The 12,504-nt window shown below is 40.9% G+C and overlaps 1 pseudogene; it reads left to right on the forward strand.

The window, feature by feature from the left end:
- Window positions 1–6,904: 6,904 nt before the first annotated feature.
- On the forward strand, window positions 6,905–10,387 carry LOC143903076 (uncharacterized; annotated as a pseudogene).
- The last annotated feature ends 2,117 nt before the right edge of the window (window positions 10,388–12,504 follow it).

The following is a 12,504-nucleotide window of genomic DNA, read 5'->3' on the forward strand; positions in this document are numbered from 1 at the left end:
AGTTTAGCTCGGCGAAAGCGGCGATATAACGATTAAGTGCGAAAAGCGGTGATGAGCGGTGAAGCAAAGCGGGTGTATAATGATACAAGCGGTGATCTGCGAGCGAAATCGATTCCGCGGCGCAGCGGCGGTCCCTTTAACACCTCCGAGGCGAAACTCCCTTCCTGCAGATTTCTCAAAATTTCGGGAGGGTGATTGGCCGTCGGAGTCCCGCGTCATGGAGCTGACGTCACCGATTTCACGTGGTGACCCGACGGGGTCGTCATCTGTTTTCGAGTGTTTTGTGTATAGCATGGATCGTTCCTTTGTTCTAGCGTTGTTATTTGACTTTATTATTGATGACAATGTTAAAGTTTCAGGAAAGCTAATCTCGAAAGATCCATGCTATACCGAATATTTCCGTGACAAGTTTCATGCGACGATTTTACGCGAACCTTAGTCACTTTCATCTTATAAAATGCGATCTCAAACAATGTGTGTGTATAATTATAATTGTAAAAGTTTTAGGGAACGTTTTCTTGAAAAAAAAAAAACGCCTTTTCAACCGCGGGAGGTTAGAGAAATAAAGATTGAATTAAATTGAAATTGAATATTAAAGAAGCATTGCGAATTAAAATATATATCCTTTATTTGTTTTTAAAAGAAATTTCTTATGTCATTTATGATTAAAAATATATAATTGATGCACAATTATTATTAACACCGAGATTAACACTGAATCTATTGCGTCAAAAAGTTGCAATTATATACATATATTATTCAGAATTTGTAAATTATTTTTTAATTATATATTCGAAATTAAAGGTTTTTTTTAAACAACCGCAATATTAATCAGATGGCACAGTTAATTAAAAATAGCGGATATTAAAAATAAAAATGATTGAATTTTTATATCCGTATCTTACACAATTCGAGATCGATTTTATCAATGATACTTTTGACATCCGGCCGCTATATGGCTCCAACATTTTGAATTTATCAACTGAATTTAACATCAGATTAATATTTAGCAACCTAAAAAACTCTTAAGTTTGAATAACAAAAAAAATTTCATAGTTTCTTAATTAATGGTCCTCCCCCGATGGGTTTCTACCTTGCCGAAGCCTCGGGGCGGGTGTTCGTGGTTCGCGGGACGCGGGGGACGACGGGACCGCTCGGCGGACCCGGTGTTCTCGGGGGCTGCGGGTGGCCGCCCTGGGGCGGGTGGGGGGGCTTAAGGGCGCGCACGGGGATCACCCGCTCAGGGGTGTAGCCGGGCGCGCCCGACCAAAAGGAACCCCCCAAGCCAAGGTGTGAGCAACCGTGCTGATGGCTGCGTGGCGCAGGGGGTGCTGCGTCACTAACGGTGCCTCCCGGAAACCGGGCGACCTCCGGGAGAAACCCCTTCGGAGGCAGCCAAGCCCCGGGCATTCGCGGCTCTGCCCGGGTGAGATCGCGCGACCGCGGTACTCGTGGGAACAAAATGCCAAATTTATTAAATTTAGAGTATGAGGAGGTTCTCCAGGGCGTGGCCACCTTAGCAGGTGGCGAGCGACCTGAGGAAAATAGACCGGGCAGCTTGGGGAAGGAGCCGAATGAGGCCCAACCACAAGCTGGTAAAAACCGGAAAAAATTTAGTGGAGCGGCACGTCGCCGCTACAAAAAACAGAAGCAGATGGAGGGGAGCAGCGGCGCTGAAAAGCCCGCTCCAGAACCGAACTCTGCTTCTGCAGCAGCGCTGGAGACGGGGGAGCGAGCTTCCGCTGGGACGGGCAAACGTCCCAGATCGGAACAGAGCACACCCAGTCCCAGCATTGCACAGCTGGGCAAAAGGCCTAAAATCACTCCAGATCAGAGGACTTTTGCCCAGATAACATCCGGCCTAGTGAGGGTGGCCATGGTTCCCATGGAGTATCCCGAACGGAAGCTGGACGAACAAGAGGTTGCTCTCTTGAAGGAAAAGGTGAGGGGAAGTATCCTGAGCATTGCGAGGGGTACTAAAGCTCCCACCTTCAAGGGCACCTCAGATAGAGACGGTGCAGTCATTTTTAACTGCACCGATGTAGAAACCGAAGGGTGGCTTCGAAGCCTAACTTCGGTAATAGACCTTAACGGGGTCCGGCTGCGTGCGATGCGGCTCGATGAGCTGCCTAGGCGGCATCGAGTGGTAGTGCATGTAGAGGACCCTAAGATGCCTGTCAAGGAAGCGATAGAGCTACTTGACAGACAAAATGAGGGTCTCCAAGCCGCGGATTGGGTGGTCGCGAGGGGTAGCGAAAGTAGGGATGCTACGAGCACCCACTTCGCTGCCCTTATTGGGGAGGGAGCGTTGAGTGCTCTTAAAGCGCTCAACTTTAAACCCTTCTGCGGACTCAGCCAGGCGACAGTTAGGTTGCCTGGGGGGGACCGCAGGGGGGAGTTAGGAAGGAAGGAGGATAGATCGGAGACTGCCTAATCGATGGCAGGCTCTAATATCCCCTTCACTCAAATCAACTTGCATCACAGCAAAAGCGCCTCGGCGGTTCTAGCCAGGTGCGCAGCTGTGATGCACACAAAGCATTTATTCCTCATCCAAGAGCCGTGGCTCGTCAAAGGACACATTAAGGGCCTTGGAGGTTGTGGTAAATTGTTCAAAGCAGACAACACAGAAAGACCAAGAGCCTGTATTGTGGCGAAAGGTCTGGATGCCTGTCTATTACCACAATTCAGCGACGGCGATTTAGTAGCTGTAAGGCTGAAACTCAATACAGACGATGGAGGGGTCAGGGACCTGATAGTGGGGTCTGTTTACATGCCCTACGATTCGGAGGAACTACCCCCCCAAAGAAACATGATAGAGCTAGTAACTTATGCGAAGGAAAGGGGACTAGAGCTCCTCTTGGGCTGTGATGCGAACTCACACCATTTGGTGTGGGGAAGCTCCGACATAAACCCAAGGGGGGAGAGCCTACTTGACTTCATCATGAGCACTAACTTACAAATCTTAAATAGAGGAACAGAACCTACTTTTCTGGACTCTAGAAGACAGGAAGTGATAGACATTACGTTGTGCACGAGGGGTGTGGTGGATCTAGTGGCGGGATGGAGGGTCTCAAATGAACCTTCAGGGTCCGACCACAGACAGATCCGCTTTGACCTTGTGAACTTACAGAAAGATGAACAGTGGGGGAGAAACCCCAGGAAAACAAACTGGGAGGGCTTTAGAGCCGACTTAGTCAGTCGGCTAAAAAATGCGCCGACCAAATTCCATACAAAGGAGGACCTGGAGATCGCAGCGAGCTTCGTAAGCGACGCTATCGGGGAATCCTTTGAACTAAATTGCCATTGAGGCCAAGAAATGCCTCGGCCGGTGCCTCATGGTGGAATGCAAAGCTATCGTGGCTCAGGGCCGGGGTAAGAAGGCTCTTCAATAGGGCTAAAAATGTAAATACGTTGGAAGCCTGGAAAAAGCATAAAGCTGCCCAGCGAGACTACAAAAAAGCGATAGTCAACGCCAAAAGAACGGGGTGGAGGAGTTACTGCGAGGGGATTAAGAGTGCTCCAGAAGCATCCAGACTCTGCAAGATCCTCTGCAAAGAGAGTGACCCACAGTGGAGCTGTCTCAAGCTCCCTAATGGAGAATTCACAGAAACAACTGAGGAGACTTTGAATCATCTCATGGAGGTTCACTTCCCGGGATTTCAAAAATCCTCTTCAGCCACGGAGAAACAACGACAACTTAGGGCCGTTTATAAGCCCAGGGCCTGGGCGTTGGCGGCAAAGGTAGTTTATCCACAAGCGGTGGAGTGGGCGGTTCGCTCCTTTGAGCCCTATAAGGCTCCGGGACCGGACGGCGTACTCCCTCTGCTCCTACAGGAGGGACTCGAAGAGCTGGTAGGCCCATTGACTAAAATCTTTAGGGCAAGCATAGCTCTGAGACATGTCCCGCAAGCATGGAGAGCCACTAGAGTGGTCTTCATACCTAAGCCTGCCAGAAATGGACACATTAAAGCCAAGGATTACAGACCCATCAGCTTGACCTCTTTTCTATTAAAGACCTTGGAGAGGCTAGTTGATAGGTTTCTCAAGGATGGACCATTAGCGGACCACCCTCTAGCCAGTGCTCAGTATGCCTACAGGGAGGGCAGGTCTACGGAAACTGCCCTACACCACCTGATAGGCAAGATAGAGACGCAGCTGGAGGCGAAAGGATACGCTATTGGAACCTTCTTGGACATCGTAGGGGCGTTTGATAGCACCTCGAACAAGGCCATTAAGGAAGCAATGATTGCACATGGGGTCCCGGAACCGCTAGTAGACTGGGTGGAGGATATGCTGGCGGGGAGGAACCTAACAGTCACGCAAAGTAATATTAGTATCACTGGTAAACCAAGCAAGGGGTGCCCGCAGGGTGGGGTTCTGTCCCCTCTGCTGTGGTGCCTAGTAGTCAATGATCTTTTGCTGAAACTACAAAAGAAGGAGTTCCTGACCTGTGGCTATGCGGATGACGTAGCTATAGTGATCACAGGATCCTTCTTAGATACCCTAAGGGACCGCATGAAAGATGCCCTAAAGATCGTCCAAAAATGGTGTGAGGCCAAGGGATTGATGGTTAATCCATCAAAGACAAATATAATGGTCTTCACTAGGAAATACAAACCAGAACCCATTGAGCCTCTTAAGCTCTGGGGGAAGGTAATCCCCTTTACAACCTCAGTTAAATACTTGGGACTACATATAGATACCAAACTTAACTGGAAAGTACACATTGCAGAGAGCAGGAAAAAATTCTACACATGCATGTGGATGTGCAGAAGAGCCATGGGAAAGTCTTGGGGCATCAAAGCTCCCATAGCACTATGGTTGTACAAAGCGGTACTGTTACCGAGACTACTTTATGCATCTGTGATCTGGTGGCCCAGAACAGAGAAAGTGGAAGCAAAGAACCTTCTGAAAAGCCTACAAGGTAGCTACCTAAGGGCTGCAGTAGGGGCTATGAGGACTACCCCCACAGAGGCGCTAGAAATTGCACTCTGTGTGCCTCCACTGGACCTGGCCGTGGTAAACTCAGCAAGGAACACAGCATACAGACTAAAGTGTCAGGGAGAATGGAGAAATACAGGATTGGGACACACAAGGCTCGACCTGTTCCAGAAACACCCTTTCACTTCAAAACAAGATAGAATTCTTAAAAAATACCAGTTGGTAAAGCACTTCAAAATACGAATACCAACTAGAAAAGACTGGTCTGACCTGAAGGGAGTCGGGGATCCCAATGTGGACCTATGGTTCACTGATGGGTCAGGCATTAATGATTGCTTCGGGGCAGGATTCTACGGGCCGAAGGAAAACCACAGGGAAAGTATTCCTGTGGAAAGCCACTCAACTGTTTTTACAGCTGAAATACTGACTATCCTAAAGTGTACGGAATACCTGCTAAACAAAGATACAAAGGGAAAGAAGATAAACATCTGCTCGGATAGTAGAGCAGCCATACAAGCGCTGGCAAAAACAACTACTGAATCAGCATTGGTTTGGGATTGCATGCTAGCATTAGAAAGACTATGCGGACCTAACAAAGTCACGTTAGTATGGGTGCCTGGGCATCAAGGAATACCCGGGAATGAAACCGCAGACATGCTGGCCAAGAAGGGAGCTAATGAAGCACCAATCGGCCAGGTGACGGGAATACCCTTTGCAGTAGGCAAATAAATTATCAAAGGTCGCCTGAAAAGGGAACATCTGGGGTGGGAGAAGTTAAAAACCTGCCGCCAGGCCAGGACTTTGATGAAAGACAGCAGACCAGGTAGGGCTAAAGAACTACTGGCGCTAAGTAAACAGAAACTGAGAATGGCGTTGGGACTGCTCACTGGTCACTCTGCCTTACTCAGAGCACACCTTTTTAATCTTGGGCTTGCGGAGCAAAAGGCATGTCGCCTTTGCGGAGACGAAAAAGAAGACAATGTACATATAATATGCCAATGCCCGGCATTTATATGCAAAAGATACAAAACCTGGGGGAGTATGTTTTTAACCCCCCAGGATTTAGAAAATGCTAGGGTTACAGATCTGATAAACCTGGTACAAGGTTCAAGACTGTATCTCGAGACCTAGCAAAGAAAACGAGTGGGAAGGCACAGAGGATCAGTTAGATCTAGTGGCCGATAGGGACCTTGGTGGTACCTCCCACTTCTGTACTACTACTACTACTACTACTAATTAATGGTCTATGTAAGTCGCAACTTTGATGCAATAGACTCTATGTTAATCATCAATATCTTTTTAACTACAATTGACATTACAAATTTCTTTTAAGGGCTGAAAGTCCTAACAAAATTTTGATTACAATAATATAACTTCTCAAACACGTCATGCGGAGTTCTCGGCTTAGAGATCAGTGCGCTCTGATTCTATAACTATAATATTAACAACAATTCGTTATCATTACATTGTCGTTGCGCAACTTTTTTTTTATATATTATATTATATCTGCACAACGATAATATAACGATGATAACAAAACTGTATAGTTATAAGAGTTACAGAAAATAGCGACGCGACTTATCGACTATTAGCGACTTCGTCCGAAAATGACCCGCTTTATCTTAAGAACGTAGTTATTGCATTGGCCGCTACACGGTATGGCGCTGAAACCAGTGAGAAATGCTGGTCTCGTCTCAACCCGGACCTTTGGCTATCTGTCTATTAATCTGTGCTTCCGTAATTATGCGACTCTGACGCCGCGTCCATTTACCGACTTTCACTATAAATATACCAGACACATACATATATGTGCGACACCGGATATGCCTTCGCTTTGTGGTGTGTTGGCAGCATGTGGAGGAGATCGGGAAGGGCCTGTATTCCGTTCCTACCTACCGATAACTGTCGGTTTGATTAAGCGTCGTTGCGCAGGTTTTTTGTATCGTATAGAAGCTGCGCCAACATGGCCGACCAGGCCGACGCTGTTAACGGCACTGACGACGAACAGAATATGGCCCCTGCGCATGCGCTAGCAGCGCATCCTTTCCACATGCTGCCGACGCACTCCAAAGCAAAGGCACATCCGTGTGCTGTCGAGCGTCTAAATCATTAGTTCAAATCAAACAAATAATTAATGTAAAATAAATATTCAATAAATGTTAAAAAAAAATTTTTTTACAATGAATTGTACAATGTATAATTAATAAAAAATAAATATTTAAAAAAACATTTAAAAAATATTATCTGCTACTTGTGTGTGTGTGGGTGTACATATATATTATATATATATAATTCAAAGTTAGATAAATATGTATAATGTGGCCTCGTAATAAGTTATAAAAGTTAAACCTTGCATTTAATAAGTTAAAAAGTTTAACCTTGCATTTTATAATTTTTATCTTTTGTTTTATAATTGGGTGTCAACACTGAAACCCGATTATTGACACCAAAATTTGAGTGTCGACATTCAAATGTCAGTGTTAACACTGAAAATTTAGGCGTTGACACCGAAAATGGAGTGTAAACACCAAAGTTAGGTGTAAACACCAAAATCTTGGGTGTTTTTTTTGTAAGGGGATTAGCACAGCTACGACGAGAAACAGGTAGCGTATATGATTATATCATAAAATATGGTGCTCTTCAATTGACAACTGGCTACAAATTAGTAAGTTTTTATATAAGTGCGTAAGTCCAGGTTGTACATTATTATCAATATTATCGACGTTATAAGGCCTTTTTCGTGGATTCTTGGATTGCTTATTTTTATATTCCTTATATTCTTGTATAGAATGACCTATCGTCTGCATACAAAGGAAAAACTATACTTTTACTGTTTAATGTTTTACAGTTTTACTTTAGATCCACAAATTTGAAATTTTAATAATTAATAAATATACATATATACTATATGCTTTGTATTAGATTAATATAAAATTCTATTTTTAAATATACATATAATATAATATTATATATTTATATTATATTAATGAAAATATATATGATGCTAAATATGAAATAATGCAAAAATGCTTACCTTTTCAAAAAATTCGTGGTTGAACTAATTCGACCTTTTATTCTGTGCTTACATATTGTACATTCTCCTTGTACGTTTTCGGATTCGATCCGAATTATCTTGAAAAATGTCCCATCTAATATTAGGGGTATTGTTTTATTATTTAAATTAACGTTAATGTCATTCGCATTTTCGTTTTCTCCGATGTCATTATCCTCTTGATTGCTTGTCATTTTCAACAATTTTAACTGCAAAACTGTGGACACACCACACTGTCCACACTACTACACTGACTACACAGCCGATGCTGATCGTGCCGATACCCGATACAAAGAGATTATTATAAGATTAATTGATTAATAATAATAAATTATGTATGTCCACGGAGATTTCCAGAACGTCGTCACTCGTCAGAGATAAGAGTTTGAGAGCGAGGCGCCAGGCGCCAGGTCAGGTTATAAGTTATAAGCGAATCTTTTGTTTGGCTGGGGTGAACGTCGGTAACGTCACGTGACCTGTTGCCGCTTGAGGCGCCTGGCGCCTCTCTCTCCTAGGCTGCGTTCCACTTATCGGCCATACTAACGCACGGAACGACACTAGGAAAAATTTGTGAGCGCTTAGAAAAACCATTTTACAAATGGTTAAATACTTAAATGTATGGACATTTTCATTTAAAATGTAAAATAAAAATAGTTTTTCAAAAAATTATTTAAAATAAAAAATGCAAAAAATGCCATTTCTATTTTAAATACATATTTAAAATGAAACCATTTTAAATGTTACCCAGCCCTGCGTAAATCTGCAACAATAGAGAGATATATGTTACTTTAGGATAATTAAAAAATAGTTTTTCATTATTTTTTTCCTTTTTCAGCTTCTAACCGATTTTAAGAGATTATATCCTGATTATGATACGCGAATGTGGAGTAAATGGACGGAGTTTGCAAGGAAAGCATTATTACTATTGTCTTTGGAAGGTAACATTATTATATATATCTATATAGAATGATTTTGAAACAATATATTAGTTATTGTTATTGCTAGATATTAATAAGTACCTATATATATAAGTAAGTACATAAGATTACACATCTTACATTGCAAATGTGTTTAATTTGTTTGTTTTTAATATGATTGGTACTTTTCCTTATCGCCTGTTAACCTTTATTATTAAAAAATTTACTTTGCTTTTTTAGATAATTGTCACTTAAATCTTTTCTTAAAATTGGGACACTTTAGTCCAGTTTCTGTGCCATACTAACAAATGGAAAGAGATGGAAACCTACTACCCAGGAAATGATAGATGAATTCATTCTTCATGTGAAGATAAATTATTTGAAACTGTATACTTGCAACAAACATTAACAAAGATTGTTCGCGAAATCGCTGATTAATCCCGACGATGGAAGCGGGATGAGAAGGACGCGCGTGGAAGGTGTTCACTAATTATTCACTTTATTTCTTGTGTAACTCAGACCACAGTCTGAGCCGTCTTTAATATGAGAAGAGATATATACAGTCTGACCTGAGGATGGTGGGCAGTCTTTCGGATTTTACTAAGCATAAGAAGTCCTTGTATAAGAAGTCTTTGTGTATCGTTCGTGAGTGGGCGAGGCAGTTATATTAATTGCCGTCCTCTTCGATGAATCGCCCGTGAGCTTTGGGACACGTGGCGGTCGGCACTCGCGCACATGTGAGCCTGAGTCGTCGTGTTGATGTATCCTGAGTAGAGCTGGATGTGTGGTCGCTTTACATGTTAATGCAGTATCTCGGCAGCTGTAATCACTGCGGTGGGCACTTCAATGTGTATAGTCACAATCAAGATGCACAGAGCACACATCGTGCGTCTGATCACTGCGCGGCCATTTGCACAATTGCCTCGATCGCGAGGAAGACGTTGGCGATGAGCGCGCCCGTGCGGGCGCGAACTACCGCGGTGATGCGGAGTCGATATCCGATCGATGCTGCCATCTGATCGGGCGGCGCAACGGTAACGGAATCTCGAACGGAAAGATGTTTGTTTATTTTTTATTTATTTTATTTTATTTAATGTTTATATATATGTTTGTCCTCTTACAAAGTTATTCTATTCAGGTAATGAATGATTTGGTGCCAAATGTAGAACGAATTAGAAGCAGAGTTCAACACATGAAAACCAAAATTCAATCACTTGTATTGCTGTCGGACCTACTGTATCACTGTGCAAGGATTTTTATGTAGTAATTGATAAGAACTATTATAGATTTGATAACATTTGCACGGCAGTGAATGTATGTTTTAAATGCGTACCTACATGCTTTGCATGCCGAATATTCTCTTCAGAGTGAGGCTATCTGGTATTTTTTGCAGTTGGCATTGTATGACTTACGTACACAGTGGGACAAAACAATACTTCAAGTGAGTAAGCAATTAAAATGTTTATCCGAAAAATAAGATGTTTTTTAACTTGTTTTCTTTTGTAACAAGGTAATATTATAAGTTTAATATTACAAATTTTGGAAAAATTCATTATTTTATTTTTATGGCTTTGTTGATATATAGCATATACTCTGTATAAATGACTTGAGTTGTCGTGAGAAAATTATTATATTTTATTTACTAGTTTATTTTATTTAGTATTCTTCGACAGTTTTTTTGTAAAGAAGCAGTTATAGTTCCTTTTTCTTTAATTTGGTTAATGCAAGTTTTAATTTTAATACATGGTCATTGTGGTGAATGTTATCATGTCTCGCTGTATTATAAAAGATTGTAAGCACGATCCATTTCTGTCCGTTAAAGCACTCTATCTTCATATTCTAATAAGTCATCGATGGCATGTAAATAAGAAAATTATGTGTCAAGAAGAAAAATGTTGTAGAGATTTTAAAGGATGGCGTGCCTTTCGTAGACACTTGATTTCATTTCATAAAGTTCCCGCCATATCACATTCTACTAACAGATCTGAAACAAATCTTGATATTGATTGTGGTAGCATGCCTCATGATCAAGATATGAAAATAGTCGCTGTAGCTGATTGTCAGAATGCGATCAATAGTGATAATTCCGAAAACGATGAAAATATTTTGATTAGGGTACAAGACTTTGCTTTGTATTTCATAACTAAACTTTATGCCACTCCAAGTCTTCCACGTAGTATTGTTCAAAACATGTGGATGAAACCCATGATCTTCTCAATAACATTTCGTCACTTTTAATACCTTCAATTAGAAACAATTTGGAAAATGTGATCTTGAGTAAAAATGTATTGACTGCGATAGAGAAAGGATTTGAAATTCTTAAAGAACCTTTTAGGAATATGGAAACAGAATACCAAAGACTGCAAAAAATGAAGAACAGTGGACATTATGTAGAGGCAATAGATTATATAGTTGGAAGTCGCGCTTTGATGATAAGCTCATTCAAGATCATATTACAAAAGATACGTGCGATGTTAAAGCTAAGTTTATACCTAATATAAAGGAAAGTTATGCAACAGTTCTTATCTCTTCCTGGAGTATTGGAAACTATTCTCCATTATATGGATAGTATGAGAAAGAAGTGCTTTTAAATTTTATTCAAGGTAAGATATGGCAAAAAAAAGTGCAACTCCATTATAAGAATAAAATCGTTATTTCTCTTTTTTTTTTTTGATGACTTAGAAGTTAATAACGCACTCGGTTCTCATGCTACTGTCCAAAAACTTGGCGCTGTTTTCTATTCTATACCATGTTTACCTCCTCAGTTTACTTCTCAATTGACTAATATTTTCCTTGCTTTACTGTTCCATACTGCGGATAGAAGTCAATTTGATAATACTAGTGTCTTCGGTATTCTCGTAGATGAAATATCTCGAAAAATCTCGAAAAAAATCTAAGCAGTAGTATCTTTATTTCCGAAAAATTATAACCCAAGTGATACACGTCACAAAATTATGTTACCTTATCAAAAAGAAGAGTCGCGCTTCAAGTGATCTATTACAATTACAAAAAAAAATGATATCTCTTTAAATTAGAGCGCCAATTACAGAGAGAACATGTATATTGCCTCAAAAAATAATTGTTGCACTACTTTGAAAAATCTTTACATTGTGTCAATTAGAAAAGAATGTATGATAACAATTTTATAAGATTAAAAAATTTTATTTAAATTTAACAAGGGAATACAAGATATTTAAATACAAAGTTTACATGTGTATTTTTTAATGGCCACAAAGAATTACAGAGGTAACAGTACAAAATAAAAATATTTTATTAAAATACATAAATTTTTCTTGTAAAAAAACTTGGCGCTGCTAGACCTCGAAATTTTAAATAAATAAGGACAACAATAAATAAAAATAATACAGAGAAGAATGCGATAGGAGTAATATTAAATGATTATCAGCGCGTGGATGTGGAAGTGAGTGATATGGGTGTGCGTGACGACGCGGACGGCGGATAATGCGGCTTATAATTAAGTATAGAATAAGTTTATTTATTTATTTAAAATTTCGAGGTCTAGCAGCGCCAAGTTTTTTTACAAGAAAAATTTATGTATTTTAATAAAATATTTTTATTTTGTACTGTTACCTC

This window comes from Temnothorax americanus, unplaced genomic scaffold (assembly GCF_048541705.1).
Source record: "Temnothorax americanus isolate GAGA-0224 unplaced genomic scaffold, ASM4854170v1 Scaffold103, whole genome shotgun sequence".
NCBI lineage: Eukaryota > Metazoa > Arthropoda > Insecta > Hymenoptera > Formicidae > Temnothorax > Temnothorax americanus.